This window comes from Podarcis melisellensis, assembly GCF_964234715.1.
Source record: "Podarcis melisellensis genome assembly, chromosome: 12".
NCBI classification, from domain to species: domain Eukaryota; kingdom Metazoa; phylum Chordata; class Lepidosauria; order Squamata; family Lacertidae; genus Podarcis; species Podarcis melisellensis.
Window position 1 is genome coordinate 24,006,738 of NC_138544.1, and position 9,483 is coordinate 24,016,220.

The following is a 9,483-nucleotide window of genomic DNA, read 5'->3' on the forward strand; positions in this document are numbered from 1 at the left end:
ACACAAGGGAACATGTCCTCTCTCTCTCTCTCTCTCTCTCTCTCTCTCTTTCTCTTTCTCTTTCTCTTTCTCTCTCTCTTGTAAAAGCCACACTACCCATCACATTATATTAGGTGTGGGGAACTTTTGGTGCTCTAAATTTCTTCTAACCAACACATTTTTTAATGAATTTTGACTAACGTGCATGCTTTTGCAAGCAATTTCTCCTAAAATAATGCATTTTGTATGCTATATTAGTGAATATACATTTCTGCACACTCTCCCATAATATATGCATTTTTTGTAAACATTGGAAAACTGCATTGCAAAATTCGGATGTGTGCAAATTTTTCAAGTTTCAGTTCTCATGTTGTTTTGGAAATTGGAATTTGATAGATTCAGCCTTAAATGCTAACTAAATTGAATTTCCTCCCCCATCCCAAGTTGAAAGCTTCCTAAATGTGGATCCCTAAGGATAATTCCAAACTTGAGAGAAAATACCACCTGATAATAAATTCTGCAGAATGTCCACATCAATAGGTTCCCAGCAACTATTCCCAAATGGCTAAATGGCTATGGGTTGTAGCCAACCAAGTTCTACTCAGAGTCGATCCATTGACATGAATGGACATAAGTTACCCTTGTCCATTAATTTCAATGGATCTGCCTTTGAGTATTGCTTGTGTTGTATTTACAGTATCATTCTGTGTGCATTCTCCAAGCCTATTTGCCATACAGATTTTGACACCTCCACCCCTACATGAATGCACTTTGTTTTATGCAAATTTCACTTGACTAGCAAATAGACATATAATGCAACCAATCGGCATCTTGTTAACTCTGCTTGCACTTTGTTTGGTTCTTCTGTTTGACAGATTTTTGTTTGGCAAGCATAGAAATTGATTTGTCAGAAATCAGAAAGTCCACAGGTGTTTTGGAATTCAACCTGTCACTAAATGTTACAATCATTGCAGGAAATGTTGTACTTGCTTCCGGTAGCCACAACCTCACTCTTAATTAGTAACTGGTAGCTCCACCATGAACTTCTTGGCTGCCAAATAGGGAGTTTAGGCTTAGATTAAACAATAATGTTTAAAAAGCCTAAGCCAGTGGCTTGTATTTCCTGTTTCAACCACAATATACAACCCAAACACTTCTGCGTAGGCAGTAATGTGTTAGTAGGCCACAGATGCTGGGAAGCTGCATGAGGTAAAATGCTACCTCTTTGTCAGGGACTGGCTGAATGAGGAAGAGTGGTGGGAGCTGCCTATCCAAGACCCCCTCCCCAGAAGGGCACAAAAGATGAGTTAGATCCCAGATCCTGGTGGTGGGACACTGGTGGTGGGACACTGAAGAAGAAGAGTTTGGATTTGATATTCCGCTTTATCACTACCCTAAGGTGTCTCAAAGCAGCTAACATTCTCCTTACCCTTCCTCCATCACAACAAACACTCTGTGAGGTGAGTGGGGCTGAGAGACTTCAGAGAAGTGTGACTGGCCCAAGGTCACCCAGCAGCTGCATGTGGAGGAGCAGAGACGCGAACCCAGTTCACCAGATTACGAGGCTACCGCTCTAAACCACGACACCACACTGAAGAGCAGTCTGGGGAACGGATGAGCTGGAAGGTGCTAGAATCAGGGGGGTTGAGTGATCAGGGGGAGTCAAGAGAAGGGCCTTCTGGGACAGGGCTGGAGGCTGAGAGTTGCAGTGTGAGCGCAGACACAGACAGAGAGGACCCAGAGGTTGCCCTGCTACCCAGCAGCAGGACAATCCCAGTCCTACTAGCTCTGCCACCCCATTTGAGGAGAGTCCTGCACGTTGCTGAGCAATTGGTCAGACAGGCCCAGAGAAGGAGCCTACAGCCTCAATGCTGCCTTTGTTTGCTTGGGAGGGATCCAGAGTGAAAGGCTATTGGGGGGGGATAGAGGGCAGCTTCAGCAACGTCTCAGCTGGATGAAGACGAACCAGAGGACTCTACTGGGTTGTTGTTTTCTGTTAATAAAAAAACTAATTGCATTCTGTGCCCCCTGCGCTTCCCTGCCCTGTGGTTGACCTGGACTCTCTTGACAGCTCCTTGACACTCTTGAAGAGAAGTACCATCTGTATATTAATTTTGAAGCAGTGCTTAAGGTTGAGTTAAATGATGGTGGTGCCGACGATGCCAATGATATTGCCCCTAAACACGCATTCCTTGGGCAGCTTGCAAAAATAGATTAAAACATTATACCCATAACTGATCATATATGGAGGTAATGTAGCTCACAGTAGAGCACATGAAGACCCCAAGTACATTGTCCAGCACATAGGAGGCGACTCCTAGGGGCCGAGATCCCTTTGCCGCCCCCATAAAATATTTGAGGGAGCTGGACACCCCCCCAAAGTTGATTGGCATTGCAATTCAAATGGCGTATGCATGCTGTGTCTTGTGATTGATTATGCAGGGCGGGGCTTACCTGCCCACCATATTTTATTTCAGTTGGCACCCCTGGTCCAGCATCTCTTTATGTAGGGCTGGGAAATACCTCTGTCTGAAACCCTGGAGAGCAGCTGCTACCCTGTACTGAGATAGATGGACCAATGGCCTGTTTCCAGCTCAGTTTGTACAGCATAGGATTCCTAATCCCTGGGTCTTGGGTTTGAGCTGCACATTGGGCAAAATATTTCTACATTTCAGGGGGTTGGACTAGATGACCCTCACAGTCCCTTCCAACTCTACAATTCTCCCCCCCCCAAAGATCTTTATTGAAATTTAACATATATACATAATAACCAAAATTCCCAATGATTCCCTCATATAAAATATAATATCTAAATTACAACAGCTGCATAATTATACACTTAATTATAAAACCCACCACCCACCCTCTACTTAGGGACGCAGGTGGAGCTGTGGGTTAAACCACAGAGCCTAGGACTTCCCGATCAGAAGGTCGGCAGTTCGAATCCCTGTGACGGAGTGAACTCCCGTTGCTCGGTCCCAGCTCCTGCCAACCTAGCAGTTTGAAAGCACAAAGTGCAAGTAGATAAATAGGTATCGCTCCAGCGGGAAGGTAAATGGCGTTTCCATGTGCTGCTCTGGTTCGCCAGAAGCGGCCTAGTCATGCTGGCCACATGACCCAGAAGCTATCTGCGGACAAACGCCGGCTCCCTCGGCCAGGAAAGCGAGATGAGCGCCACAACCCCAGAGTCGGTCACGACTGGACCTAATGGTCAGTGGTCCCTTTACCTTTACCTGCCCTCTACTTCCCTCCTCAGCAATTTGACTTCTTTCTATTTCTTTCTACCTCCCCCCCCCCAATTATTTTTGTTAAATTCTGATTTTTTTCCTTCTTTCTTTATTGGTTTGTTATTGCTTACATTTTTTATTCTAAGCCTTTTAGCATGTCATTTTTAGAACAATATTTTGACATATAATCTTCGAAATACTTTCACTCCATTCTCAACTTTTGATTTGATTGGCATCTTATAATTGAAGTTAATTTTGCCAATTCTATATACTCACTTAATTTACAAATCCACTCTTCCTTTGTTGGTGTGTCCTGAGATTTCCATTTAGTGGCAATCACTACCCTGGCAGCTGTTCTTGCATATAAAAAGATTGTTTTTTCAATATGTGGTATGTCTTTGCCCACCAACCCTAACAGATAAGCTTTGGGATTTTTTTATCAAGGTTTTGGTGTGGTTTTTTAGCATTTTCTTAAGTTCCTCATGCATTCTTCCCCAGAACTTCTTTATTTCCTTGCAACCCCACCACATATGAATTATTGTTCCAGGTTCTTTGTTACATTTCCAACAAAGGACCAACTCTACAATTCTACGATTCTGTGACTTAATTTAAGGCATGTGGCATTTGTCGAAGAATCACATCAAATAACTAGACAGCACATCAATGGTAAGAAAAGCAGTAAAACTGAGGGCAATTAATTTGTGCAACACTTTTGCTGTTATGGAGCCAGCTATCCTACTGGAAATCTGCAGCGTTGATATTTACTAGCAGCCTGCTATGTAACAGGATTGCTGCTGACAGGCTGCATATGGTAGACTTGTTGCAGCAACATCCTATGCAACAGTGGCATAAGCCATTCTCCTCACCGTTATAGCTATGCATATTTTTTGGTTCAGAGTGCCTGCCTTCCCTTTTAGAGGATCAGCTTAGTTTAAATCAAAACTGGTGCCCGTTTCATATTAAGGACATTAAAAGCGACATTTCTGCTTCTTCAGCAACCATCGTTTGCCTTGCAGGAAGACCCTTTGCTATTCTGAGCAGGATAATGAGAGGGGAAATCTCAACTCCTTTGCAAGCACCCAAAGTTGCATGTGGTCTCCTTGCAAGCAACATTTAATGAAGATACATTCAAACTGACTGAATGTCTCTGCTGGAAGCCTGCAGCATAACTGACTTTTCAGAATAAAAATGGCTAAAATCTACTTCGCTCAAGCAGGTGCATAAGGCATGGCATCTCACATTACATATTGGACCAGGCTGCTGAGTACTCTAATTTTTACCAGCTGTATATGGTCCTGAAGGAGCCATTGTCCCAACTGAGATTTGCTTGTACAGGAATCCAAGCAAAACCTATTTTCCTTCAGATGGATCTCCTACAGTAGAAGAACTGGAATGCAGTGTGGAATGCACTACACCAGTGTGGTGTAGTGGTTAAGAGCGGTAGTCTCGTAATCTGGGGAACCGGGTTCGCATCTCTGCTCCTCCATATGCAGCTGCTGGGTGACCTTGGGCTAGTCACACTTCTCTGAAGTTTCTTGTTGTGGGGGAGGAAGGGAAAGGAGAATGTTAGCCGCTTTGAGATTCCTTAAAGGGAGTGAAAGGCGGGATATCAAATCCTAACTCTTCTTCTTCTTTTTAATTTCACAGGCCGATCCTGTGCAGTTTAACTCAGCAGTATATTCAGTTTATATTAACAGTGTTCAGGATAGAACCCAATCTGAATAACTCTGTTTAGTATTGAATCCCAAGAGTAAACAGTGGCTCTCAATTTTTTTTCTCTGGGCCACACTTTCGGGGGGGGGGGGTTGCTCATGCCACACTGAATTTTTTATTGACAAGAAATAGTTGGGAAACAAAAAGAAACAACTCCAAGCAGTGGGGGATTTATAACATAGAACACAATACTTTATAATATCATCATGGGACATCCAGAAAGTATGAAACAATACAGCTACATAAGAACATGAATCGTTCCCAAAATACAATTATAAACAAGCCTCTTACATACGTACCTTAAGTATGTATACAAACTCAATAAGAGGTGTGAGATTTCTTTTGCCAGGTAATCTCATTTATATTAGGTCTAAATTTGAGACAAACAAACTCTCGTCTCTTCACCAACACAAAGAGTCCTTTCTCTTTTCTGATATTTCATATTTGTCAGAGTTGAAAATCTCTGGTCTTCCCATTAGCAACACAGCACCATCAGAAAAACATGCAACTGACCATCTGTGCTGTGTTGCTAATGAGAAGTCCAGAATATTAGGTTAGATAGATTTGAACCAACACATTCTTTTATTTTTCATATCCCGCTCTGTCCATTTGTCTTCCTCTTTACCTTTTAAAATTATTACTAAAACTTATAATATGGCTGTTGGGATCTGAAGAATGTTGATGCCAAAGTAGCTGCTGGGAACATGCTATGATGTAGAGTGGAATTTCAGAGGGGAAACAAGAAGCTTTGCTGAACCCCCGAGGTGAGAATCATTGTTTTGTCCTCTTAGACTTCACCCCACCTGGAGATCATAGGGGTTTATAGGATGTGTGGTGGAGGCATTACTGGATAGCTATGGGACACAGATGGTGTACCTTAGAAGACAGTTGTGCAAGGCAGAGCATAAGCTGGTTTTCCTAGTCTCCCCCTTCTATTACAGGAAAAGCACAGAATATTATAATTCATCTCCACCTTATTTTCTGTAGTAGAAAGATTGATTTTCTGTCAAGGAAATGTTTCTTTTGTAAATCCTCTTATTACTGAATTCCTGGTTTCATCTGTTTTTATAATACTGTTTAACTGGTTGCTATTTAGTATTTTTGGGACACGGGTGGCGCTGTGGGTTAAACCACAGAGCCTAGGGCTTGCCGATCAGAAGGTTGGTGGTTCTAATCCCCGCAACGGGGTGAGCTCCCATTGCTCAATCCCTGCTCCTGCCAACCTAGCAGTTTCAAAGCACATTGAAGTGCAAGTAGATAAATAGGTACCACTCCAGTGGGAAGGAAAACGCCGTTTCCGTGCGCTGCTCTGGTTCGCCATAAGCAGCTTAGTCATGGTGGCAACATGACCCAGAAACTGTACGCCGGCTCCCTTGGCCAGTAAAGGAAGATGAGCGCCGCAACCCCAGAGTCGGCCACGACTGGACCTCACAGTCAGGGGTCCCTTTACCTTTTTATTTAGTATTTTATCCCCTTTTAAAATAATAACAGCAAGTGGTTTATAAATGCTTTTAGTTAATTTAATAATCCATCACATGAAACTTGCAGCAAGCTTGTTTTCTGCCGCTGCAGAAGGTGGGAAGTGAACCAATGGATGCGAATTGCAAAAAAGGAAATTCCGACTCAACATTATGAAAAATTTTCTGACCGTTAGAGCTGTTCATCCATAGAATGGACTCCCTGGGAAGGTGGTAGACTCTCCTTCACTGGATATTTTTATGCAGAGGTTGGATGCTCACTGATTTCCTGCGTAACTAATTGTCAGGCAAGTAGGGTTACGAACATTGGCATCTCGTTTTTCTTTGCTACCACGAAGAAGGAAACACTAAAGCTGCTCTATGAATTAAGATCTCCAAAACACATGCTACATATATATATATCTTTCTTGTATAATGACTGCAGCTGTGATATGTTGCTCTGTTGTTGTCTCTTTACTTGTGAAATCGCAGGCCATTGCTCTTGCCAAGTCTCGAAGGCATACAGTGAGGGAACATCTGTTAATTAGGAGTATTATTGGTCTTAAGTGAGGACATTGCTTACTGCTTAGAATTCCAGATTATTTACAGAGTGCCCATCTTCTTTGCAGAACCAAGAAACAAATGAAAGACAGCATTTTAAAAACTTAGTTGCAATATTACGATGTTTAACATGGGAGTGAACTGAAGCATCTTATCAGTGTGCTAGTTTACTCTTTAGCCTTTGACTGATTGACATCCGATGCCCTTTTAAGGGGGATTATTGTCATTGTTCTTATTTTTATTATGTATTTTGTGTTTCTTTTATATTGTCATTTTATGTTGGGAACCACCTTGAGGTCTATGGGTGTAGGGTGGTATGGAACTTTAATAAATAATAATTTACTTGTGAAGAAGTTATTCTTAACAATCTTCGTGCAATGTTACTGTACATTTCTTCCTTACTGACCTGTACATGTGCCTTGTTGGTAAACATACATTTCATCAGCCTATAAGCTCTGAAGGTGAAGACCGGGGTTTCAGACCTTCAGTATTCATAGAACTACACATGACAAATAAAAATAGGGAACTTTTTCTAGGTCAGTATAGCCAGTATAGCCACAATGTTTCTACAGAAAATCAAAGTTTCAGGAGATGACTTTCTCTGGCGGCTTCACACCATACATTTAAAGTACTATGATACCACTTTAAATAGTTATGGTTTTCCCCCTCCCCAAAGAATTCTGGGAGCTGTAGTTCATTAAGGGTGCAGAGAGTTGTGAAAATGCCCTTAGTCACCACAGTTAGCAACAATTTCCAGAATTCCCTGTGAAGAGAGATAAAATACTCTGGAAAATTCATTCCCTCCCAAATTTCTCTGATGAGAATAGGGACGTCCTGTTCCATTACTATTATTATTATTTTTATTATTATTATTTACTGTTTATACCCTGCCCATCTGACTGGGTTGCCCCAGCCACTCTGGGCAACTTCCAATATATATAAAAACATAATCAAACATTAAACATTAAAATACTTCCCTATACCTTCAGATGGCTTCGGTGGTTGGATAACTCCGTACCCTCCAACATAAAAATAGGGCTGCCCTAAAGAAAAGCAGAATATACCAGGATCAAATCAGAAACCAGGACTGTCCCTAGAAAATAGGGACACTTGGAGGGTCTGGAATTTAGGGTATCTAAAAATGTTTCCCCTTTGCTGTGATTGGGACTCACATTTACCCACGTTTACTGAGTACAGTGGTACCTCAGGTTAAGAACTGAATTCATTCCGGAGGTCCGTTCTTAACCTGAAACTGTTCTTAACCTGAAGCACCACTTTAGCTAATGGGGCCTCTTGCTGCCGCTGCACCGCCGCTGCGCGATTTCTGTTCTCATCCTGAAGCAAAGTTCTTAACCCGAGGTACTATTTCTGGGTTAATGGAGTCTGTAACCTGAAGCGTCTGTAACCCTCTTTTGTTTTTGTGACTATGTGGAACCCAGTTCAGCTATTGATTGATTGATTGATTGATTGATTGTGTGACCATGGTACATTGATTATTGCTTTCATTTTATGGATCAATGGTCTTGTTAGATAGTAAAATCCATGTTAAACTGCTGTTTTAGGGGTTGTTTTTAAAAGTCTGGAATGGATTCATCCACTTTACATTACTTTCTATGGGAAAGTGTGCCTTGGTTTTGGAACGCTTTGGTTTTGGAACGGACTTCTGGAACAGATTAAGTTTGAGAACCAAGGTACCACTGTAAACCTTACCCCAACTTTCCTATAGAGTTTGTATTCAGAGATACTCACGTCCCACTGCTCCTCTTCATTTGACCAGGTTTCTTTTATGCCCACTATAGCAGTGGTGGCGAACCTATGGCATGCGTCCCAGAGGGGGCACTCAGCACAGAGTTTGTAGGGGCAGCGTGCATGCGCGCCGAGTAGAGCCGTGCATGCGCGAGTAGCCTGCGGGCGGCAAACTGGCTACAGGCTGCAATAGAAACATGAACGGTTCCATTCCACTTTCTTAAAGCTCCTCAGTTCAGAACTGCCAGTAAGCCCGGCGCCATTTTGTTCCCTTCCGCATGAGTGATCTTTAGAAGTGCATCCCGGCGGGCCAGCCATCGAATCATAGGATTGTGGTGAGTTAGAAGGTAACCTGAGGGTCATCTAAGTCCAACACCCCTGCGATGCAGGGATCTTAACTACAGCATCCATTGCAGATGGCCATTCAGCTTCTGCTTTGAAATCTCCCAAAGAAGAGTTTCTTGAAGGGAAATTATCAAAGCGGCCACGTTCTCTGAGAGTAATTCCCTTTTTCATGATTTCCCAAACAAGGATAATGCAATCTTTTGCCTTTCAATAAAAAGTTGTTTGTATCATTGAAAGCTCTGTTGTTGTGTTTTCCTTTTCAGACAAAAGGTGTTAATGTAGGAGTTGTTTTTTCTAAACTAAAACCTCAGTATTCAGGTTAAATTGCCATGTTGGCACTTTGCGACAAATAAGTGGGTTTTGGGTTGCAGTTTGGGCACTCGGTCTCTAAGAGGTTCACCATCACTGCGCTATAGCTACATGCTCCTTGAAAATCGAGCATTACAGCTCACCCA